Here is a 26823-nt window from a genome sequence, read left to right as displayed (position 1 = left end):
GAAGTTGATGACATGATCTCAAGTATTATAAACTCAAAGTTTATATCTAGGTTTCTAAGATACAGAGTTACAGCACTTACTTTTTTTTTTTTACTTTTTTTTTTTTTAAGGTTTTATCTATTTACCTAATGGACAGAGATCACAAGTAGGCAGAAAGGCAGGCAGAGAGAGGAAGAAGCAGGCTCCCTGCTGAGCAGAGAGCCCGATGTGGGGCTCGATCCCAGGACCCTGGGATCATGACCTGAGCTGAAGGCAGAGGCTTTAACCCACTGAGCCACACAGGCGCCCCCAGCATTTACTTTTTAAATGTTTTTAAAGATTTTACTTATTTTAGAGAGAGAGCACGAGCAGGGGGAGGGACAGAGGGAGCAAGAGAAGCAGACTCCATGCTGAATAGACATCCTCCTCCCCAATGATGTAGGGTTCCATCCCACCAACTCAGGACCCTAGGATCCTGACCTGAGCCCAAGCCAAAGGCAGACAATCAACTGAGCCATCCAGGTGTGCCTCCATTCAGCATTTAAATAACATTCTTCAAAACCATGAAGAACACTAAGGGCAAAAAAAAGGCATTGTAAAATAACATTTGAACAATATTTGAAGTTTATAATGTTTACAGTCAACTCTTAAAAATTAAGATTCAATGCATATAATTATTTTGACAGCAATCCTCTTATTGTCTGTTACATTTGTGCTACCTCTAAATCTCTGCTTCTAGAATTAGTAAAAGATAAACCATAGTTTTCAATTTCAAGCAACAAATATTTGTAGAAATTGTGTGAAAAGACGATATCAACTTAATCTTTTGAAAGTTAAAAATAAAACTATGACAACCATCTAAGCTAATTAAAGAGCATCTTTCTTGGGAGTTTCTGATTGGGAAGGATTTTATGATTTCTATATAATTAGCAATCTGTAACTCCCTGCATAACGGGTCCTTAAAATTCTTGGTTTCTCACTTTGGCATTTTATTTTAATCATCCCCAGATGTAGCTGGACAATATCACTGGGAAATATTCCCAGTAAAGATGAAGCCAAACAATCTGAATCAAGTCCCATTCCAAAGTTCATCTAATCTGTCTCAGAGAAAGGTCAATAGTCCATTTCCTATTCTGCACACTTCATATCCATAGCATGTACTTACACATATGTGTCCAAAACTGACACACAAACCCAGCCTCCATAGATGGGAAGACATTTCTACCCCACCATTAGGTGAGTCTCCTTGATGGTTAATGCAAGGGTATATTTAAGTTTCCAGGCTATTTTCTCAAGCTGCACATTCTCCCCACTACCATCTAGTGTTTTAAAGTTTATTTTGAGAAATGATAAGAGAAAAACACAGAAGAGGTACCCAAAACCTTTTCTACAAAACCTAATAACATATTTTTAAAGAAAACTAATAGAAAATTATAACTAAGAAATGGTTTCCTCCATGTACAGACATTTTGTGGATTTGTGATTATCTGACAAGAAAACTGGAAAAAAACTGGACATTTTTAAAGTACATTTAGTCTTATATAAGGCAAAATATAAACTTGTTTGGAGACCATATACATTTAAGTAGACTTACAGTCATATTGATGCAGCGCCTAGTAGATAGGTAGATTGTCAAGTTAAGTCATAATTAAGCTGTGTTTGGTGGGGACTGGGGGTTGGGGAGTAATCTTCCTCTTTTACCCACTTTGCCTACTACAGTCTTTAATGCTTTCCAGAAGATTAACGTTAATGAATGTTTATTGAATGTAAGTGAATATTTGTTGAATGAACAAATGATGAGGGCAACTATCTATGTTGGGTGACATAATGTAATGAGGTAAGAAGGCTCTGAGATGACACTTCAAGAAAGAAATTTAGGAAGAGAAAGGATGGTAAGAGGAAAGAAAGTCTTGCTACAGCTCAGAAACAGTGAATAGAAATAGCTCGGACAGTGCCTGGGATTGAGGCTAAGATAATTAGTGTTGAATGACCTCAGAACTCGGTCCTTTTATTCATTCCATTACCTGTGAGACAACACAATACTTGTTTTCTGGTGCATGAATGTGTGCACATGTTTGTGTATGCGTGTGTGAAAAGGATGGAGAATAGAATTATAGCTTCAAGTCTGTGTGTATGCATAGAAAACAATGCATCAATTTGCTGGAAGGATACACTCATAATTATTTTTTTTTTCTGCATTGACCTTCTGTCTCCAAACGAATGATTTGTTTATTGAACAAATACAAATTAGGGGCATAAATTGTGGTTATGTTGTATCTTTGCTACAAAGGGTAATTTTGAAAATATCACTGCAGTGTTAAATCTAAGGATGCTGGGCTCTTGAATATTAAATAACATCTTGCTACTCAGAGAGAGACAAAATGAAGGATTAGTGATCTGCTTATACAACAGAAATAGCTAGTCTACGCCATGTAAAGTTTAGAACACATTAAAAGCCCAAAAATGTATTACTTTTTTTTTTTTTTTTTTTTTTGCCTAACATGCGATCACTTATAAAAATAGTCACAAAATTGCAATTATTGTTCCCAAGTTCACTGACAATGATGCATGAGCTTGTCCTTTACACAGGTTTCCACACAGCAATCAGCATCCTGGGTGTTGCAATCAGGAATAGGTTAGTGCTCTGGGAGTTGACACTTCAGATAACTTCAACTCTAAGAGCTCAAGTCACAATTTATTGGGAGCACTGAGTACAATAACTTTTGACTGCAACTACAGCCAAAGTTAATATTCTTATGCACATAAGGAGGATAGATAACTTTCAGAAGTGAGTTCCCCTTCAACATCACCACTCAAAAGCTGGAATATAGCTTCAAACATAGAAGTCAAAATCCAGTTTATTGCACTGCTCTCTTTACTTACTCCCAGATAGAATAATATAATTTAGCACTTATTTAATTATAATATCCATTGCAACATTAGTTTATTGCAATTAAAGTTTATTATAATGATAATTCCTTGATGTGCATAGAGCTTTCTCCCCTCGCCCCCAAGACAACACAAACAGATGGAAAGATATTCCGTGCTCTTGGCTTAGAAAAAAATGTATATTGTTAAAATGTCTATATTACCCAAAGCATTCTACAGGTTCAATGTAATCCCTATCAAATACCAACCAGATTATTCAGAGAACTAGAACAAACGATCCTAAAATCTGTGTGGATCTACAAAAGACTCAAATAGCCAAAGCAATGTTGAAGTATCACAATTCCAGATTTCAAGATACACTACAAAACTGTAGTAATCAAAACAAGATAGTTCTAGCACAAAGATCAACATATAGATCAACAGAACAGAGTAAAGAACCCAGAAATAAATCTACACTAATATGGTCAATTAATCTATGGAGGAGGAGGCAAGAATATACTATAAGGCAAAGACAGTCTCTTCAACAAATGATGCTGGGAAAACCGGACAGTGACAGACAAAAGAATGAAACTGGACCACTTTCTTACACCATACAAAAAAATAAATGGATTAAAGACCTAAATGTGAAACCTAAAACCATAAAACTCCTGGAAGGGCATACAGGCAGCAATTTCTCTGGCATGAGCTAGAGCAATATTTTTCTAGATAGGTCTCCTGAGGCAAAAATACAAAACAAAACAAAACACAAAAGCAAATATAAACTACTGGGACTACACTAGAATACAAAGCTTTTGCACCGTGAAGAAACGAACAACAGTAACAATGATAACAGCCTCCTGAATGGGAGGAGATAATTGCAAATGATATACCTGGTAAGAATTAATGTAAAAATATATAAAGAAATTATGCAACTTAACACACACACACACAAAAAAAATCCAATTAAAAAATGGAGAGGACTTGGACAGAGATTTTTCCAAAGAAATGTATAGAAGTATATATGAACATGCCTTTGAGCCCTATGTTATTTTAAAAATATCCGTAGCTATCCCGATAGATAATTAGAGGAGATATTTTTATTTTCATGTTATAGGGAATAAACTGAAGCTCAGGTCATGAATTGACTGAATCCAGCCACAAGGGGGAATACACAGTGGAGCAGAAATTCACCTCTATCATTTGAATCTGGGTCTGATGTTCTGTTTCCTGTAAACTTCTGCCCACATAGCTGAGCAGTTTTTTTTTTTTTTTCCTTTTAGCAGATTAAGGCTGGACTTCAAAAAAATGTATAATATCACATCTCATTCAACTGATTCTTTAAATTGAATTCCTAGAAGCAAATTTGAACCTAGAATCTTTATTGGAATTTGAGGGAATTCTGTTAACATAATTTTATGTATCCTCCTGGAAAAGACCTTTTAATTTGTAAAAGCAAATCAATTGTTTCATTTCATAAATTTTGGAAAATTAGGTAACTCTAGATCATTTATGAGTGTTTTAGTTAACCATACTAGATGACCCATTCTTGGGGTGACCACATTCTTTGTACCATATAAATATCTTATGGGACACGGAAGTCTCATTGCTCTATTGTGCTATGATCTAAAAATGGTTTAATAGGCTGTGGTGGTCATGATCCATGGAACTTAATTAATTTTTAATAAAGACCATAAGCTTCAGTATAGACATTTTCACATGTCTAAATCTCTCAGGTAAATAAATCATTAAAAAAAAAAACACCTTAGGTTTAAAATGTATATCTCAATTTGGAGGTTAAAAATGTATTCATGATAAACCTAGAAGTGTCAGTATACTCTGTTGGCAAAGACATGCTACCGAGCGTATGAGGTATTGCATAATCAATGTCAGCTTTCGTGACAGAGAAGGCTGAATTTGTCTAAATGCTGTCAACTCTGACAATATTTTTCAAAAGAACTCTGTTTTAAACATGATTTATCATCTATAAAGTGATCATAGGAGTTACCCAGTTGTTCTCAATAAAACTGAACACATTCACTGTTTATAGAAGTGGCTTTAAAAAACTACTGAACGTGGGATGCCTGGGTGGCTCAGATGTTAAGCATCTGCCTTCAGCTCGGGGCATGATCCCAGAGTCCTGGAATCAAGCCCCACATCAGGCTTCTTGCTCCATGGGAGCCTGCTTCTCCTTCCCCCACTCCCCCTCCCCCTGTTTGTGTTCTCTCTCATTGTCTTTCTGTCAAATAAATCTTTAAAAAAAAATACTGAACGTGTTTGTCTTATAGCACTGGGAAAATGTGGTGAACATTCTTGATATGAATATCTGAGAGGGCCAATTTGGAATTTTTGGTTTTGTTTCCTGGTAATGAAATAATTAGCTATAGATCAATCTCAGTTTTGTATTTCATATTATTTATGTACATAGAAGGACATACGACTGATAATGTTATTTAAATTATATTTTAAATGCAAAATTTTATATTAAATATGTATTCATTTTGGTTGTAGACATACTAGCTTTCAAAGGGATTTATATTCTTAAGATATGATTTAGGGAATTCCATCTTACTAGTCAGAGCACTAGCAAGCTGTAAAGCATGAATCATTTATTCTTAAATTTGACGTATCTTCTCACAATACTATAGAAAATCATCAGACTATGGGGCACCTGGGTGGCTCAGTGGTTTAAGTCTCTGCCTTCAGCTCAGGTCATGATCTCAGGGTCCTGGGATCGAGCCCCACATTGGGCTCTCTGCTCAGCGGGGAGCCTGCTTCTGCCTCTCTGCCTACTTGTGATCTCTCTCTGCCGATCAAATAAATAAATAAATAAAAATCTTTAAAAAAAAAATCATCAGACTAAAATTTGACATATTGGTGTGATTGAATATTTCTTTAAAAAGGCCCTAGCTGGGGCCCCTGGGATCAAGCACCGGGTGCTCTGCTCAGCGGGGGGAGCCTGCTTCCCTTCCTCTCTCCGCCTACCTCTCTGTCCACTTGTGATCTCTCTCTGTCAAATAAATAAAAATCTTTAAAAAAAAAAAAAAGCCCTAACTTTTGAATAAAGAAAGAAAATATAAGGAAAGTTCAATATTTCTAGAATTTTATATATATATGTGTGTGTGTGTGTGTATATATATATATACACACACATATATATATTAGGTCACAGGAAGAAAAATTGAAATCTTTTCATTTTAATGGGCCATGAGGTCATAAAAATAAAAAGACTTTATCAAGTTTAGAAAACAAACAAACAAACAAAAAGTGATGTGACCAGCCTTGAGTGTATTCTGTGAGTTCCCAGAGAGAAAAAGTAGAGTCAGTCCATCTAAGTCTGTACGGTGCTTGTTCAGTGATCCTCCTCTGCCTTCCTTAGATGAGTATGGGCCCCAGCTAGGGAAGCTTGTTTCTAGTCTCCAGATCTCTTAGTCAGAAATGCCTGAAGGCAATCCACATGGAATCTTCCTTCTGTCCCTGGCCAATGAAAACATTTTTAAACATTGTAAATGCTTCAAGTATTCCATCTCAGATAAATTCTATCTATGCCCATTTATATATGCCTATCTTATCAAACTCAGAACCTTTTTTTTTTATCACTTCTGCAAAGAGCTGTATTCACTTGGGAACCACAAACTCTAGCCTATATTCTAGAATAGGTCACATTTGTACTTATGAGATGATTTTGGTGAAATGATTGATGAGGACAATTTTAAAACCTAGAAGTCTTTTTAAAATTAATTATTTACTTCATCTATTTTTCTAAGAACAATACTACCATTTTATAATTGTGCACATTGGGATGAAAGGTTTGCTATTATTTTGTTTATAGTCCATTTTGTCACAATTTAGTCAGTATACCAAATAATAAAATCTATATAGTAGTATTTGGAATCCAGAGATCAGGAAAGGAGTGGTTTTCTAAATTGAATGTGAATCTTGACTGTATCAAAAGCTAATCTGACTAATAAAACATTTCCAAAATATTGATAATTATATTTAAAATAGCTATATCTTTGAATGAACTATGACATACAAGTTAAAATTACCACAGATTTATAATTCTGGGATAAACAGAATGTTGTAAAAAATAGGAAACTATAAAAATTGAAAATAGACATATTCTCTATCCATCAAAAAGTTGAATACTTTAAATATCTGTGTGTAAAATTAAATAAAACACTGTATCTATATAAATGATATATATATTTTTTAAAAACAGGGGCAATGGCAGAGATAGTTAAAGAGCAAGTTCAAAATATATGCATTTCAAAGTTTATGTGTTCTGAAGAGATCATGATAGGGGATGAGACCCTTTGGACTTGAGAGGAATGCTTAATGATCTAAGATTTGACTTGAAGATAAAACAGCCACAACTCTACACACTCACTATAGGATAGAATTCTGGTTTCCTCCACGAATATTCCATAGCATAGTCATGGCAGTCTGCTTCTCTTCTCTACACAATCCCAAATATAAGGAGTCGTCTTCTTTATAGGACCCTAAACATAAATGAAGTCCCCTCCTTTCCAAATGTAGCAGAGTAGAGCCCTGGCTGGGCCCTAACCAGAATTCTGAATTCCCTCTGTCCTGAAACAGGACATGAGTTATATTCTAGCACGATACTTTTTATTGTCTAATATAGAAATATTCCAGTTATCAGCTTTCATTTAATAGGTTAATTCAGCCTTAAATACAGATGCATTCACAGGCCTATTCACTGATTATATGTGCATCAATAATCTTTTATCACACTCATTTTGCATTGGGCTATTTATGTTCATTCTAGGTGTCTTTTTTATTTTTTGAAAGATTTTATTTATTTTTTGAAAGATTTCATTTATTTATTTGATGGAGAGAGAGATCACAAGTAGGCAGAGAGGGAGGCGGGGGGGGGGGGAGAGGGAGAAACAGGCTCCCCACTGAGCAGAGACCCTGATACAAGGCTTGATTCCAGGACCCTGAGACCATGACCTGAGCCAAAGGCAGAGGCCTAACCTACAGAGCACTGAGGTGCCCCATTTATTTATTTATTTGACAGAGAGAGAGAGAGACAGAGAGAGAGCAAGAGAGCATGTTGGGGAGTGGCAGGCAGAAGGAGAAGCAGACTTCCTGCTGAGCAGGGAGCCTGGCTTGATCCCAGGATGCTGGGTTCATGACCTGAACTGATGATAGACACTTAACAGACTGAGCCACCCAGGCACCCTGGGTGTCTTATTTAATGTTCCTAATACCCTAGATCTGTGAAAGTCTAAATAGTTTTGTCAAATTATGTTTCCAATATAGAATCTACACCATAATGTAAAGGCTTAAATCTAGTGTTCCTTCCATTATGAACATAGTCCATATTCTGAGGACATGTCTTAATACCTAAAGTGTTCTTTATGTTCAATTCATTCTAGATCCTTTAAGGTACTCTTACAACATTTTCCCTCAAAATATCCCTGTCCTATTTTATCTTCTAAAGAAGATATATTCAATTATTTACTAAACTAGTCATTATCATATGGCTTAACAAAGTTACATTTAGCTTCTGAATGATTAAGATTCTGTACAATTTATCTATGAATAAGAATTAAGAATTAAACTTTAAATGTTTGCTAAAAATACCCATGCTACATTGCATGGAGCAAACAACAGCAGTGTTGTTCAATGACACATGGCTAAAAAATTGGAAAATTATATCAAAGGCAAGACATTTTTTAAAGTTTTTATTTAAATTCCAGTTGGTTAACATACAGTGAAATATTAGTTTCAGGCATACAATCTAGTGACTCAGTACTTCTATACAACACCCTGTACTCACACAAGTGCCATCCCCCCTCTGGTAACCATCAGTTTGTTCTTTATTATTAAGAGTTTCTTGGTTTGCCTCATTCTCTCTTTTTTCCCCTTTGCTTGGTATTTACCCAAATAATACAAAAAGATTAGCTCAAAGGGATACATATACCCTAAATATTTACAGCAGCATTACCCACAATAGCCAAACTACAGAAACAGTCCAAGTGTTTGTCAACTTATGAGGGGATACAGAGGATGTGGGATTCATACAATGGAATATTACTCAGCCATAAAAAAGAATGGATTCTTGCCATTTGCAGTATTGTAGATGGAACTAAAGAGTATTACACTAAACAAAATAAGTCAGTTAAAGAAAGACAAATATCATATGATTTCACTCATATGTGGAATATAAGAAATAAAGCAAAAAACAAAGGTAAGAAAAGTTTTAAGGAGATGAGAAAATTAATTAAAGGGGAATTTTGTTTCTTTTTCATTTCAAAATTGTGGTAATACACATAACACAAAGTAGCAATAGACAGCGTTTAGTCACTCATCCTAATACACTGTTGTATGCTAGGAGGTGTGGAAAAGGTAAAATAGGTATGTTTCCTCCCACGAATAATACATATTATTTCCTTATATAGTATGGAAATATACATAATGACTATATTATTCAAATATATATAAAGTATATATCTCATATATATAACTCAAATATATAAATATATATTGATATGCACATTAACATATAACATATATAAATATATATGTTATTAATGACTATTAAGCAAATGTTAGGAACCATCCTGATATCTTGAATATATTAGCCCTAATCTGCAAAATAATCATATAAGGTACTCATTACATTTTTCATTTTATGGATAATGGAAGAGACTCAGAATAAATTACTTTTCTGAAATCACAACTGTTAACTCTAGTAAGCCATGCTCGTTTTCTTACATATCATTATTGGAAATCATGATTTTATTGAGGTAGTCCATAAATAATGTCCCAGAATGGTTCACTGAGAAAGAGATGATGAAAGAAGTTTAAAAAAAACCTTAAAGCTTTAGCCTTCACATTTCAATACATTATTTCATTGTTGAGAATTATATTCTCCTGTGCTACTCAAATATTTTCTGTTTTTGCACATTGAAAAATCATCTTTTTATTACTCCTGAAAAGGATATGTTACAAATACGAATAATGAAAAATGGAAATGGTGAGGCAAAATGAAAACTGAGAACTACAGCTATATAAAAAATAGTATACACTTAAGGAATATTGATAAGAGAACAATTAATTCTAAAAATCAAATCTGTTTCCATGAGTAGTTCAAATTGCCTGGTTCTTAAATTAGACTTGGGTGACCCAAGGTATTAAAATTATTATTATTATCTAAATATTTTACTTATTTGAGAACGTGCACACATGCGAGTACAGGGAGGAGTAGAGGCGGAGGGAGAGAGAGAAGCAGGCTCTCTGCTGAGCACAGACCCCTACCTGGGGCTGATCTCAGGACCTTGAGATCATGACCTGAGCTGAAGTCACTTAACTGGCTCAGCTCCCAGGTGCCCCCTGTCGGTATTATTGATATTTACACATGGTCACCTTGTCCCTTAAAAGACTGTTCCTTTGGGTTGCCACTCCTTTCAATCAGCTACAACTAATAGCCAATCAAGCAGTCACCTGGAGAGAGCAGCTCACCAATGTTTGGCAGGAATAAAGGGATGAAAACAACAGTGAATCATTTTGACAGACATAATAGTGTGACTTTGTTTTCAAATGATGATATTAGAGGAAACAGTGCACTGAGAGTGTGCAGAGGCTGTGCCAGTAAAACTTGAAGTAAAACCATAAATGCTCAATTAACAGAAAATGCCACATATAAAGAAATATATTTGATATTTATTCACAGTATGAATGAATATGCTCTAAGAATAGGAAATGAATATCCATTATGGGCCATAATTATGTATGGCACATATGTATTTTAAAAATTGCATGTATAATATGAATTTAATAATGTAGAGATATATACATGCATTACATATAGGAGAATGTTTATATATATGTGTTTATGTGTGTGTGTGTGTGTGTGTGTGTGTGTGTGAGAACGTTTTTAAAAGCTGTTTATATGATAGATTTTCATTCACTTTAATTTTCTGAAGTTTGCATGTATAACTTCTGCACAAGAAGGGTTAGAGAATAAAGCCCTCATCTCTTAATACTTATGTTGCTGCTTGGATGAATGTTTCACAAACTAAGAATGACAGTCTCCTGTGGGCCTTTTGGATGGATGGATCTGCCAATGGCAAAGCCTTCCTGTCGGTACATTTTGGTGGACTCTGGGCCTGTGCATGTATTTGTGAATCTGAACATTCCCACTAGGAAGGGCTTTTATTTTTTTCTCATAAGAATAGCCCATGGGTCTTGTTGTTACATAACCATTTTTTATAAGTAATTCTCATTCTATGAAATGCCTTAGTTATGAAGTTCAGAGAAAAAATTTGGAAATATTTTATTTAAAGTAATCATGATAATTGAGTGACTAGAGTGAGGATATTCAGTGAGAAAAAGAAAAAAAAATTGAAGAAAAATAAGGGTCAAGAAATACTATGAGAACAATTGTTTTAAGTTATTTTAATAATAAAACTGACTAGTATTAAAGGTACAAAAAGGCGCGGCTGGGTGGCTCAGTGGGTTAAGGCCTCTGCCTTCAGCTCAGGTCATGATCCTGGGGTCATGGGATCGAGCCCCTCTCTGCTTGGCAGGGAGCCTGCTTCCTCCTCTCTCTCTGCCTGCCTCTCTGCCTACTTGTGATCTCTACCTGTCAAATGGATAAATAAAATCTTTTAAAAAATAAAAAGGTACAAAAAAAGGATTAAGAATGTCTAAAATATTAAGCCACACATGTTTTGGGAAATAGCAGAGTGGGAAATATTCCAAAAGATGGCTGAAGTTGACCAGGTAGCTTACGAATTGGAAGGACAGTTCCTCTTGGTGACAAAAAAATCCCTAGTCCATGTGTCTCTTGAAGAAGGGTGAAGCCTGCTTGTATATGTCAGATAAACAAAAGTGAGGCAAAAATGGTGCTTATTCCTTTATATAATAACAGTCAAGTTTCTGTAGAACATTCTGAAAGATGTTGAAAAGATGAAAACAAGAAAAAGTGGCCCAAAGAGAAAAATGGGACCACAGTGAAATGAAAGCCGCACTTTAAATATCCTGTGACAGTGTTTTTAATGAAGATTTTGTAATATTTAGTTTCCAATTTCTAGGTAATTCCTACTTTCATGGATCATAATTATCTTCCATATAAACTCAATCTTCAGAAAATTCTGTCTCCCCCAAAATTCCTACATTAGCAGGATCTGAGGCAACAAAGAAATTGGGACTCTATTCCCCAGCAGAAGTAGAGAGAAGGTAGTAGCTAAAAGAAAAACAGCTAAAAGAAAAACTTAGGACCTGGTAAACAAAGAAGATTTCTCTCAAATTCCTTCCCCCGCCCCTTCATATCAGGAGAACTCAGAATACTGGGAAGAGCACTTTTCCTCCCACACTGCATGGGATGGGGGCTTGACCATTTATTTAGATTTTAAAGGAAGGATTTATGTCAAAAACTTAAAAGAATTAGACACCTAAGGCTAAAGAAAATTCAGAGAAAAATAGAAAAAAAAATTCTTAAACCCACAATTTCATTATTCTTTTCTGATTCAGATGTTTAACATATCTAAATTCAATATATGAAAGGGGAAATTTTCTGAACCATGAAATAATTATGGCCATAAAATAAAATAGAAGTTATTATTAAAAGATGGTGTTATGGGGCACTTGGGTGGCTCTGTCACTTAAACACCAGACTTTGACTAGGGTTATGATCTCAGGGTCCCAGGACTGAGCTCCACTTTGGGCTCCCTGCTTAGTGGGGGAATCTGCTTCTCCCTCTTACTCTGCCTCTCCACCCTGCTTGTGCTCTCTCTCTCTCTATCTCTCACTCTGCTCTCTCTCTCTCTCTCTCAAATAACTAAATAAAAATCTTTTAAAAAAGAGAAACTGGTGTTGCTTTGGAAACTACCTTCCAAACTGTATTGTATATCTACAGAACTAGGGCTTTCTTCTAGAAGTCACACAATTCACTGATCCTTATGGAAGATACAAACGTAAGTAATGGAAGTTCTCAAAGAACTTACATTCCAGGAATTTGTTTCTCAATTATATACATAGAAAACATGTTGTTTTTGTTTCTTAGGGATAGTTTTCTTGGTGACCTTGCAACTTTCTAAGATTTTTTTTTTTTTTTATGTCCAAGACATTTTGTTTTCTCACAGCAGTTAAATATGAATATTATGACGATCACTTGACAAAGATCATAAATTAGAAGGCTACATAAATGACAGAAATAGAAAATTACAAGTATGTTTATAGAAGACCAGAGATGAGGAACTGTTAAATAATATAATAAAAATAACATTTAAATAATTTAAATAATATTTAAATTATTTAAATTTAAATAATATTATAATAATATTAATAATATAATATTATAAAAATAGTTTTAAAAAAGTTAAAATCTTCAACAAAAGTAGGAATTGTAAGAAATGTAAAAGAGACTTCTTCAAGATGAAAATTAGCAAAAAGATTCACATGCACACATGCACACTAAAGGCTTAATCTCACTGGAAAGGTGAATATACAATAAAGGTAGTGGGTTAATCATTTATAAAACTACTTTTGAGGTTAAAAGACAAAAGTAGTGAAAATATTGGTGACTAATACTATTACCTAAGGGACACACAAGATAAAAAGATGTAAAATGTGACAAAAACATAAAATGGCAGTGTGCGGGTATAAGGAGCTTTAGAATTCAATCAAGCTTAAGTAGACATGAGGCATTATACATAAAACTTTTTATGATCACAAAGCAAAATCCTATAGTAGTTAGACAAAAGATAGAGAGAGGAATTAGGGGCACTTGGGTCCTCAGGTGGTTAAGCATCTGCCCTCCCCTTTCAGGTCATGATCCCAGGGTCTGGGGATTAAGCCTTGCATCAGGCTCCCTGCTCAGTGGGAGTCTGCTTCTCTCTCTCCCTCTGCTCCTCCCCCTGGCTTGTGCTCTCTCATGCTCTCTCTCTTTCAAATAAATTTAAAAATAAAATCTTTATGAGAAAGAGAGAGAGAGAGTGAGAGAGAAAGCAATTAAAACATATTACTAAAGAAAGTCACCAAACCAGAAAGGAAGAGTAGAAGAGAAGAAAGGAATAAAAAGGAACTATGATACAATCAGAAAACAATAAACAGAAGGAAAATTACCTATCCTTCAATAACTGTTTTAAATATAAATTAACTAAGTTCATCAATCAAAAGACATGCATTTGTATGGATACACACACACACACACACACACACACACACACACCCCAAGACACATCTATATGCATACAAGAGACTTGAAACAGATGTAAGGATATACACAGACTAAAAGTGAAGGAGTGGAGAAAGATATTTCACACAAATGGAAACCAAAAGAAAGTTGGGGTAATTTATATAAGATAAAATATAATTTTTAATATATTTTATTTATTTGAGAAAGAAACCATAAGAGTCCACAGAAACATGAGTGCTGAAAAAGGAGAGGGAGAGAGAGAAATACAAGCAAACTCTGCAGAGTCCAGAGCCCAATGCGGGGCTCCATCTCATAATCCTGAGATCATGACCTGAGTCTAAATCAAGAGTTGGATGCTTAACCAACTGAGCTACCCAGGTGCCCCAAGAGAAAATGAACTTTAAAGCAAAGACTATGAGTGACACAGAAGGGCATTGCGTAATGATAAAGGGTTCAATCCAACAGAAGAATGTGACATTTGTAAATATTTGTGCACCTGACAGAGGAGTACCAACATATATAAAGCATATACTACAGACCTAAAGGGAGAAATAAATGGCAATACAATCATAGTAGGGGGGTAGTCAATACCCCATTTAAAGCAATGGATGGATCACTTAGACAGGAAATCAGTAAGAAAACACTGGCCTTAAATGATGTGTTAGATAATACAGAGGTAACAGATATACACAGAACATTCCATCCAAAAGAAGCAGAGAATAAATATATTTTCTCAAGTGCACATGGAACATTTCCCAATATAAATCTATTACACCAGAAACAAGTCCAATACATTTAAGAGGATTAAAATCTTATCAAATATCTTTTCTAACCATAATGATATGAAAATAGAAATCAATTACAAGCAGAAAACACAACAAAAAACCCTACCAATACGTGGAGATTAAACAACATACTACTGAATAACCAGTGGCTCAAAGGAGAAATCAAAACAGAAATTTATAAATACTTTATATGTTGTGGCAACATAAAAAGTATTGTTGAGAACAATACTTATGTTGAGAACATGTTGAGAACATTATGCTGAGAACAACAAAAATGGAAATTAAAAAATATTGAAATTTATGGAATGCAGTAAAAATAATTTAAAGAAATTCATTGAGATAAATGCTTACCTCAAGAAACAAGAGAAATTTCAGAAAATGACCTAACTTTACACTTCAAGGAACTAGAATAAAAACAAAGCCCAGTGGTAGTACAAGGAAGGAAATAACAAACGTCAGAGCAGAAACAAAATAGAGACTATGAAGACAAAAGGGAAAAAAAATCAGTGAAACTAAGAACTAGATGAGAAATGAAAAAGGTGTTACAACTGATATCACAGAAATACAAATGATCATAGAGACTACTATACAAATTATATTCCAAAAATTTGACAACCTAGAAGAAATGAATAAATGTGTAAAAAGACAAAATATACCAAGACTGAATCATGAAGTCATAAAAAAATGTGAACAGGCCAACTACTACTAAGGAAATTGAGTCAACAATCAAAAACCTCCCAGCAAAAATCTAGCACTAGATGGCTTCATTGGTAAAGTCTATAATGATTCATAGAATACCAATCTTCCGCAAACTCTTCCAAAATACTAAAGAAAAGGGAATGCATGCAAACTCATTTTATGAAGCCAGAATTACCCTTACAACAAAACCAGACAAGAAGCACCATAAAAAAGGCCAATAACCTTGAAGAATGTAAATACAAAAAATACTCAAGGAAATATTAGCAAACCAAATTGAGCTATAAATTAAAAAGAACAATACACCATGATCAGTGTTATTTATTACAGGAATTCAAGGATGGTTCAACATCCACAAATCAATTAAATACCACTATGTTAACACAATGAAAGATAAAAACCATCTAGACGTAGAAATAGTATTTGTCAAGATATAAAATTGATTTATGATTAAAAACTCCACAAAGTGGACATACAGTAAACTTACCTCAACATCATAAAAGCCATAAATGACAAATCCACAGCTAACATCATATTTGTTATGAGGTAGGAAGGGTCAGTAATATATCCTCTGTACTGAGAAGGCACTTTAAAGCTGAAAAACCAAGCAAGCCACTCCATACTATTTACAGGGTTTTATTCAAGGTAACTTACTGATGGGGCAATCAAGTGTATCTGATGATACAGAGCACTGTGCAGCCATTCTCAGCTCCTATCTGGACCTCAATACCCAGCCTTAATGGAGTAAGGGTCATGGTGGTGAAAGCACAAGGTAGTTATCTATAGATGTACTATCTGTGTGATAGAGGGTATCTCTACTAGTTATCTGAAGAGGCTATCTCTACTAGAAATCTAAAGTGACACCACCTGTGAGAAGGGGAGCACAAGATGGAGGGTACAAGATAGTGTTGTCAGAATTCCTACAGTCCAGTGCCAACATTTTTATGGCTGTAATTGATTTCTCATTTTGTCATTGCCACAAGCCCAGCCAAACCCATCTAGATATAAACTTAACACCTACTTCACATCTGTCATTAATACTCTTACCTGGTTTACCACATTTTTCCTCTTAAGAAAGAATCTAGCTGGTTAGCACCCCAATTCCATGAAGTTCCCTTCTTAACCAAGGCATAGACAGGGGTTAATATCTGTGCTTGAGTATAACGTCTCCAGTAACCCCATAAACCAACAAAAGCCTGTAATTCCTTTACAGTTTAAGGGAATGAGAAAGTTTGTATTTTAATCAATGACTGCCTTAGGCATCATTTTCATATTACCCAACCCGATGACACCCAGATATTTTACTGGTTGACCTGGACCACAGATCATGTTGGTATTTACCTCCCACCAGTGAGACTTTAAGTGTGCCTATAATGGCACCGCTGCCTGAGATGGGGAGGATAAATCATCAAACATTATGGAACCTGAATTCATCCACCCTTGTAGTTAGATACAGATCCTACAGATATACCCAAAATATACTAAGAAATGGAAATGTGCAATACAAAACAGCAAGGAGGAAGCCTGCTGGTTTGTAGCTAAAGCCTAGTTTGTCGGAACCTCAATAATTTGTCCTCTGCAACCATGGGTGGCATTTATTTACCTGTGAAATTTTCAAGTGTTTCCACAGATCTGTGCTTTCATCTCTAGTGTCTATTAGAGCTAACACAGTCTGTTAGTGCAAGACCAATAAATGGCTAACTCCACAAGGGGCCTCTGGTTGTCCCTTACTGCATGAACTAGAGAGCAACACTGACCTAACCCCTAGTCTCTAGGGCATGAGGGCTATCTACCCCAGAAATTCCTCTATTATGGAGGAACACTCTGATGACACATTTGGCTTATTGAATCTTCCTCCAAGAGAGTAAACTGCCTTCCCTTAGGCAATGCCTTCCATAGTAGCAAGAGCAAATTGGGTTGTCTATTTAAAATTTCTCTTGGGGTCCCTGATAATATCAGATATTGCCATGAGTTTACAAGACACCATGATGGACCCCCCTGCTGACATTTTGTGATCAGCAGAATAATCTGTTTTTCCCTGGTTTTCATTATATTTCCCCTCATTATGAATTCTTTTAGTTTCAGTTAGGTCGGCCACCATAGCTGCTACTATAACAGTGGGCCCATTAACCATAGAGGCAAGACATTAATGTCCTATACCAAGATCCCAGGACTGACTCTAAGATACGGTCTTCCACACCAGAGGAAAACAATTCTCTGTGGGCTTCTAAAATACTAAGTATAAATGACATGTTTCATTCCCAATTCATGTATTTCTTATGGTTCTTCCATAGAAGTCCAGCAAAATGGAGGGGATAGAACATTCCCTTCATTAAGCCAGATAACCTTAATGCTAGCATTTATCCAATCAATCAAATTAGCTAAACACCTGTGACCCTCACCAATGCCTATGGTATATACTTTTGTCACAAGGTAGATCCAGAAGTGACCGAGGCCGTTTTTGACATTTGAAGCTCATTTAACAGAATACCCATTCCCCCATCATCCCACAGTGTTAACCCCTAAGCAGCCACCCTTTCTCAGTCCTTTTGCTTAAAATTAGCTGGTTAGCCACCAAGCTGCAGAACATTCTCTCAGACCTGTTTTCTGACTAGTGGGAATTTCTCCTTCGTCATCTGTGGGCTCATGAGTGGCCTGGGTCTTTGTTTGCATCAAAAGTCATGTTTGATGGCTGCATAGTATGTAAACCTGGTGATTCACAGACCTGTACCCCTGGGGATAAAAATATATGTTTATAAAAAATTAAAAATTAAAAAAAATAAAATTAAAAATAAAAGTCATGTTTGAAAATAATTTTCCTCCTCTATGATGATGTCTTCATCAGAGAAATCATTACCCCAGGGGTCTCATGATTTTGGGCCCCAATTCTCTTGAGACCTAATAGTTGTCACTCTAGTGTGTGGTCATCTGTGTTCGTATATCTTTGCCACCTTACATGCCATAATTTCTAACTGTTTCTCTTGCTTTTGAATTATTTTGGATACAATGTCTGTATAGGGGAATATGAAGCTTATACATCTATTTCCAAAGCCAGTGCTTCTTGAGCCTGTTCAGATTCTCTTCTTACTCATAATTCCTTTTCTGTGATGTATCTTAAGGCAGGGATCAGTGGCCAAGCCACTGCTACAATGGCATGTTCACTTTCCCTTCTCTACTTCCTTTTCCCTACTATTTTGAATACGATATTTAACCATTCTTTGTTTCAGAAGTGTCCCTGTACTCATATAATGGTCCAAAATGTTCAAAAAACCAGACCAAGGCTTCCCACATGGAGGTGGCTGCTCAACCTGGTTTTCCGCCTACCTCCTATGGGCTCCCAGGCTCCACCTTCCCCACACTGGCCATGGACAAAGAGCTTTCTCCCGGCACAATTCCTTTATGCATGCTTGTTTAGTTTTTCTGTATCCTGCTGACCATGCAAATTATTTCAAGATGAAGGAGGGTTAGTAATGCACTGTCCAGACTGAGAAGACACTTTCATACTGAAAATCCAACCAAATCATTCCATAGCATTTATACAGAATTTTATTCAGGGTAACTTACTGATGGGGCAATCAGGCAGATGGATGAACTAGCCCTAGGCAGCTACTCTCAGCCCTATTCTCTTTTCCTATCTTTCCAGATAGGAAAGATCCCTTCTGGAGTGATGAGCATGGTGGTGAGGTCACAGGCTAGATACCAAAGTCTATACCATCTGTGAGCCAGAGGATCTCTTTGGATTATCTAAATGGCACCATCTATGCCCCAGTGGGGAAAACAAGATGGAAGGTCAAAGGTGAAGTCAGCGTTGTTAGCTCTCCTACAATACTCAACAATGAAAAGCTACACAAATTTTCCTTTAATACTAGGAACAAAACAGAATTGTCCACTCTCACCACTTTAATGCAACATAGTTTTAGAAGTACTAACCAGGGCTATTATTCAAGACAAGGAAATAAAATGCATTCAAATTGGAAAGAAAGAAGTAAAACTGTCACTATTTGCAGATGAAATGCTGTTACATATAGGAAACCCTAAAGACTCCACCAAAAATCATTAGAATTAATAAAAGAATTCAGTAAAGTTATAGGACAGAAAATTAATTTGCAAAAGTTTGTTGCATTTCTATAATGCAACAACAAACAATCGGAAAATACATAAGATAAATCTATTTTTTTTACCAGGAAGAAATAGTATAAAACAGGTTAACATTAACCAACATTGATTCCTATCACTTCCTATCACTATTATTTTATGTTCAAAGAGATTACTTTTTTCCCTTTCCAGGGAAGAGTTGGTCAATATAGTTATAAGATGTTGATATTTGGGGGGAAAATTGATTCAACTTGTTTCCTTTTTTCATTTGCTTATTTAAGATTTATTTAAGTTTAGTTTGCATACCATTAAATTCACTTAAGTGTCCAAACCATTTCAATTATATGGATCTACCATATAACTGTAACTGTAACAAATAGTGTACCTAACATAGAAAGCTAATCTATATATTTTTTATTAGAGCTATACCCATAGGAATTAAATTTGATAGATATTTTTAATTCGGTTGATGTAAATAGGACATGGTATCTCCTTTTGATGGAGTAGGAGAGTTATCTAACATCTATAATGTTGACAGTGTATTTGCTACCTTTTAATAAAAGCTAAAATTATTTTTAAGATATACATTTTCAATGCAATGTCAGGTAAAATTATCTTCGGTTTCATTCTCCGATCTCCCCAAATAATCAACAATTAATATGCCTTTTGATATTCAAGTCAGTGTGAAAAAATCTCCTTTCCTAGTTTAGTGCTGGCACTAGAACTGTAAAATATCTACTCATAGGTAGGTGCACTGTGCATTTTCTCTGGATCCTGGATTTTGGGTTGAGAGGAATGAAAGTAGTTTAGGGGAACCAACTCTATACCTCTGTGGTGAGTGCATTGTGCTGTGAAGGTGATGTACTCGTCGGCAAAGCACATTTCACAAAAGTCAGGTATCAGCACTGTGCTGGCACAAAAATTACTCAGAGTAACTTCACTACCAGCTTTTGCTCACCAGTTTTTTCCACATGACTTTCATCTCATGTGCTCATTGTCACATGATTAGATAGCAGCTATACCTCCAATGATTACGCAAATGTTTAAATTCAGAAGACGAGAGGGCAAAGTGAGGAAACATTGGCACCTACATAGAGATACCAAAAACCCACCAATGGTCTTTCTTTTATATTTCCCTGACTAGAACAATGTCATAGTATTTACAGGGAAGCTAAGAAATCTAGCTTTTAAACTGGGTATGTTGTTAAAATGAGCAAAATTAGAGTTCTAATAAGACAGCAAAATTAGAAATTGATATTAAGTGGACAACCACTAGTGTCTTCTACAGTTCATTAACTGTTTATTTCTTAAATGCTATCTAAAATGGGATTCTTGTGTTAATCTACATACACTCTGCTACATTTCAGGAATTATTTAGAATTCTTCCCTAAAGAAAATAAAGTGAAAAAGAAAAGAAAAGTGAGATAATGTTTCTTTCAGTAATTTGGCAACATAACTCAATTCTGAATTAATGCATGATTTTTTCTCTAACAGAAGCAAATTCTTTAGCACTGGGATCACTAATTAACTGTTTTTAAAAGTCCATTATGCAGTTAATTATGGGAAATTATTTTTAAAAAGTATTTGTGCAATTATTATTGTTATAGAATTAGATTAGATTATGAATAAGAAAAAAATGACAAAATATATTCTACTTTGGACTTTTTTCCTTCTGCAGATTTTGTGAACTATAAATTAAATATTTTAACTGCTTAGCTATTAATAAATATAAAATATTGATTTTGGGGAAAAACTATTTTCAATTAGATTTTTATTTGGAATTATTATGCAAAATTACTATTTAAAACCCATAAAATGCTTAAAAAGAGATGCTCTTCATCTTTTATCCAAACATACACATGATCTTCCACAATTTTTGTTCACTGTTGAAATAAGCTAAAACTAGAGGTTAAAGAGAGACAGAGTTGTTGATGAATTTAATTACATCATGTACACTGGACAAAGAATGTTGAAAGACTTGTTTTCATTTGCATTCTAAGAAACTCACTGAAGCCTTCCACTAAGTGCATTTTTATAGCTGACTGCTTTTTGCTACAAAATGTTAAGGAAAGGCCTTTTTCAAGAATCAGAGTTACTGTTGGTCAAGACCTGTGCATTAATAGCAATTGTTTCATGAATAGCATGCCACTTTATCTCATCCAGAGACACTATTTTGAGTTGAGACAGTCAATTCTGATGATAAAAGATTGGTTATTTTAATGTCTAACTTATTTCCTTTTAAATTGTCATTCAAAATTTTCTACAAGTGTAGTTGTCTTAATAAAAATATTTATAAAACTTTAAATGCCTCCAAGAAAGAAAAAAATAAATAAATGCCTTAAAAGAAATGCAATTTAGTTATGTACCAGTTAATATGTGGAACTCACACTTTTGTATAGTTAAGTGAACTAAAAATTCTTTCAAACAATATTTTTTTTCTATTTTATATAAGGTTATTTCAAACTCTTATTATGGCACACTATGTAATTTTGGAAATTCTTCTTAGTTTTAAAGTAAAAGAGGGTGAACAAGAGAACTTTACTAATTACTTATATCTTTCCAAGGACTGGGCTAAGATCATTGCATTAATTTTCTCTGTTAGTCTAAATTTAGCTATTAGTCTAAACTGAATTTAGCTGTTAGTCTAAACTGACATACAAGTAAACAGAGGTGTAACATTTAAATAACTTGATCAATTTAGTATGATATTAAGTAACATACAAGGATTTGATCATGAAGTATCCTTTAAATCATTATGGAATAAACCTTAGTATTTTGGAAAAATAATAAATATAAATTGCAGTATTTTGGAAAAATAATAAATATGAATTGCTGTACTATACTATATTAATTAAACTAGGACATAACTATTTAGTTATGTCCTAGTTTAATTAATATAGTATAGTACAGCAATTCATATTTATTATTTTTATCTTTTTATCTTTTTATTGGAAGGACAAAAAAACAATTTCTTTGTTTACAATAATGCCTTGTGAAAATTAGTAATAATGGTTGTGACTTTAGAACCCACAGATATTACTAGGTACAGTATATTTTATTAGATGTCAAGTGTCCTGTTTCCTTTGGAATGGCTATTTTTAGTGCAGAAGTGTTTGACAAAAGATTTGAAACCCAATGACTACCCTTTATTAGCAACATGTAGCAGAAACCACTTGAGAGCTAACATGCCCTAGGAATGTTAGGGGAAAAAAAAAAAAGAATATCAAGAATGCTATTTGTATATAATTAAAAGGTGGCCTTACCTAGTCTTATTTTTTATGTACCTGAAAATTAAATATAGAATTTATCAACAGAAATGTTTTCAGATGTTATATTTTTCTTTTAAATATTATTTAATGAGTAAAAATATATGAAGTTTGTATGAAAAATGATTCAAGTTAAAATAAAAGTACATCTATATTAAACTAGATAACTTTTTCAATCATCTTTATTAGGAGTGGCAAAAACTCACTGTGAGTACCATTTACATAGATATAAATATGGCATTATTGACTATTGCTGATTAATATGTTTCATATTAACTATGGTCAAATTCACCACTATTAATGTTATAAACGATTGCAAATAAAGCTCATCTGAGATTTTATAAACCAGCATATCCATTTGTTTTCCCTGACCTCGCATTGATAATTCAGGTTTTCAGGTTTTCTGAACTTACCATCAGGAAGATTCAACAATTTGTGTGAAATAGGCAGAGACATAGCTTATATGCAGAAGCTAAAATGACCAAAGTAATTAGTAGATTCTTGACTGATAAAGCAGAGAGAATTATCAAATGGCTATAAATGCCATGACCATTAAGAGATTTGGATTCTTAATTCAAAACCGCACACCCACTTCTTGTATAATCCCCCAATTCTGTTCTAAAGATCCTGGAAAGTTAGGTGGTTGCTTTCTGGCTTTGTCTTCAAGCTAAGTCAAGGGAAATGGTGTTTTTGTTTGTTTGTTTGTTTGTTTTTTTTTAATCATTCAGCTTATGCTGTCACCACCTGACAGAAATTTCATAGGTTCTAACGAGGCATAAAAACCTTGAATATATTGATTTATTTTTAATGCAGTTGACACTCTGTTAACTGGATTAGGATCAGCCCAGATTTCTTGACTTTGGTTCTCTGACCATTTCCCTGGCTTTCTCACTCATCAGCATTCCTCAACATGTCTTGCTAAGGGTTCAGGGTTTTCATGAACATGAAAGTGGTTACTTCACTTACTAACTCTGAAACTGTTCTCTCGCCTAATTAAAATCAATATCTTCAAATAGAACTATACTCATTAAGCTTAATTAACATGTCTTTCTACATGAATCTGTACAGTAGTATGTAATGTTATGTCTTTTATATTTGTCATTTCCTTTAGTTTATTCTCCATAGTTTTCTGCATCTTTTAAACTGCAATGCTTGGGGTGTGTGGGTGGCTCAGTGGGTTAGAGCCACTGCCTTTGGCTCAGGTCATACTCCCAGGGTCCTGGGATTGAGCCCAGTGTTGGGTTCTCTGCTCAGCAGGGAGCCTGCTTCCACCTCTCTCTCTCTGCCTGCCTCTCTGCCTACTTGTGATCTCTGCCAGTCAATCAATAGATAAAATCTTTAAAAAAAAAAAAAAAAACTGAAATGCTAAAAAATCACTTTTTTATTTTTTAAAGATTTTATTTATTTATTTGACACAGAGAGAGAGATCACAAATAGGCAGAGAGAGAGGAGGAAGCAGGCTCCCTGCTGAGCAGAGAGCCCGATGCAGGGCTCGATCCCAGGACCCCAGGATCATGACCCAAGCTGAAGGCAAAGGCTTAACCCACTGAGCCACCCAGGCACCCCTAAAATATCACTTTTTAATGGGGACTCCTCTTTTGCTGTTATACATTAAGCAACCAAGTAACTCATTAACCCAACGTTAACATTAACTCAACTACATTAGCTCAACCAAGCTTATTTAAAATAATAGATGATTCACAAGGTTTATATTCATTGTACTGATTTAAAAATTTTTTAAGGTAAAACAATATAGACTTTATTAAATCAATTATGAATAGTAGAGCAACTCAAGAGCAACATAGTTCATTTCTCTGGACACAGCATTTCACGGATGATTTACATAACAATGAACATTTTGTTTTATAATGCTTTCTACAAACAGCTATCTAAGAAACTGGCATATTTAAAGAATCCTTATATTAGGACACATATCCATAGATTCTTATGATGGTTTAGTCAATATAATATTGAAATTAAAACATATCAACATGGAGGTATACTTCTATTTAATAAATCATCTTGCTTAAAGGAGCAAAGGAATGCAGTGACAATATCATAGAGCCGTATTCGAATAGTAGCTTAGTTACGTTTCAGATCATTTTTATTTATTTAATAAAGTGCTTAATTAACTTATGATAAACACGTATAACCAAGTGCAATTTTTATTTGAATATGATGTTACTGATACACTTTCTTTACTAAAGCACCAACTAGAGCAGAGTGAAACACTAGTCAAATCTTGTACTCATGGCGTGCTTTATCCATCCAAAGTATCCACGCACACAAAAGCAAATGTATGCATGTCTTCAAACAAACACATGCAAACATTCCCAGACCCTCAGACACACAGATACATATAGAATTGGTATTTTTTTAAACAAATTCAAAGCGTATGGTCATTTAAAAAAATCTATATATGATGTCTATATATTGGCAATATGCTGTGAAGTAAATATAACACTTACAAATATTTGGCTATGCATAGGAAGTAAATAGACTGAAACCATGTGTGATTTTGCACATTTGTGGGTGTGTGTGTGTGTGGAAACACAGTGTATCCTTGTTTCTTTCCTGCAGGAAGATGTTTGTTTGTTTATTTGTTTGTTTATTTATCTATCAATAGACAGAGACAGTGTGAAAGCAGCGGGACAAGGGGCTGAGGAAGGAGAGAATCTTTAGCAGGCTCTATTCTTAGCCTGGAGCCCAGTGCAGGGCTTGATCTCACAACCCTGAAATCCTGACCTGAGCCAAAATCAAGAGTCAGACATTTCACTGACTGTACAACGCAGGTGTCCCAGGAGATGCATTTTTAAAATGAGAAATATAAGGGCACCTGGGTGGCTAAGTTGGATAAATGTCTACTTTCATTCAGGCCATGATCTCAGGGCTCTGGGATTGAGCTCCATTTTGGGCTCCCTGCTCAGTGGGGAGTCTGCCTTACCCTCTTTCCCCTGCTCATGCTTTCTCTCTCGCTCTCTGTCAAATAAATAAGTAAACTCTTTTTAAAAATAAATAAATAAAATGAGAAATATATATTTCACATATAAAACTGTAATGTTTATTGGGAAAATAGAACAAAATGAGCAGCACCAATATTAAATAATCATTTTTATTTATCTTAAGATTTTTTATGGCCACTTGGCAATATTATTACCATATAAAAATGTATCAAATATATGGTGTACCTTAAATTTATGCAATGTAATATGTCAACTATATTTCAATAAAAAGCTTTTTTTTTAAATTTAATCTCTCTTGCCAGAGTAACAATGTATACAATATATGTACATTTTTTAATCCTAGAACTCTGACTACTATATTAACATTTTTATTTCTGAGTATTTAATATTATCTTGGTAGTAAAAGGACTTGCCTATCCCATACCTTTTTAGGTCACATTATATTACTTTTTATCATCTCCTGATTTTTATTTTTTACTTCATTTAATTATATGTAATTTATCTTATAATTATAACACATATACTATATATATGTATGTATGTATTCTTCATTTACCTATCTATACATATTCAATATGTTCTTCATAAATTATTGTAGTAGGAAAATCTGTATATCAATCTGTATGATTAAGATCTATTCTTGCCCAGTGTACTTAGGTGTTGGCGCACACCAGGAAGAGAAAGAAGAAAAGTAAGCTGATGGATTCCTCCTGAAAATATGATAATGACAATACTCCTAGCATTCAAAGGATATTAACTACTGAGAGTATGTTAGCATCTTTTCAGCTGGATGTAACTTGTCTATGATAATGGTAAACAAACCTGGAATCTATAAAGTTATGAAACAGGGCTCCTTGAAAAATGTTTTGTAAGCTATGTGATTATGAAAATATAAGGGGATATTTATAACCAAAGATGGCTTTCTTCTGTGTTATCTGGCTGTGTCCATTACTAGATAATACCGCATGTTAATCTGATTCAGGATGAGTCTAATGTAACTAGAG

General features: G+C 34.5%; 1 protein-coding gene across 7 annotated transcripts in view; it reads right to left on the bottom strand.

The window, feature by feature from the left end:
* The window catches only part of CDH18 (cadherin 18), a 974546-nt gene that overhangs the window by 187778 nt on the left and 759945 nt on the right, over positions 1-26823 (bottom strand). The window lies entirely within an intron of this gene.

This window comes from Mustela nivalis (assembly GCF_964662115.1).
Source record: "Mustela nivalis genome assembly, chromosome: 3".
Lineage (NCBI taxonomy): Eukaryota > Metazoa > Chordata > Mammalia > Carnivora > Mustelidae > Mustela > Mustela nivalis.
Note: the sequence above shows the minus strand (reverse complement) of the source record. Positions and strands in the feature narration are given on the sequence as shown.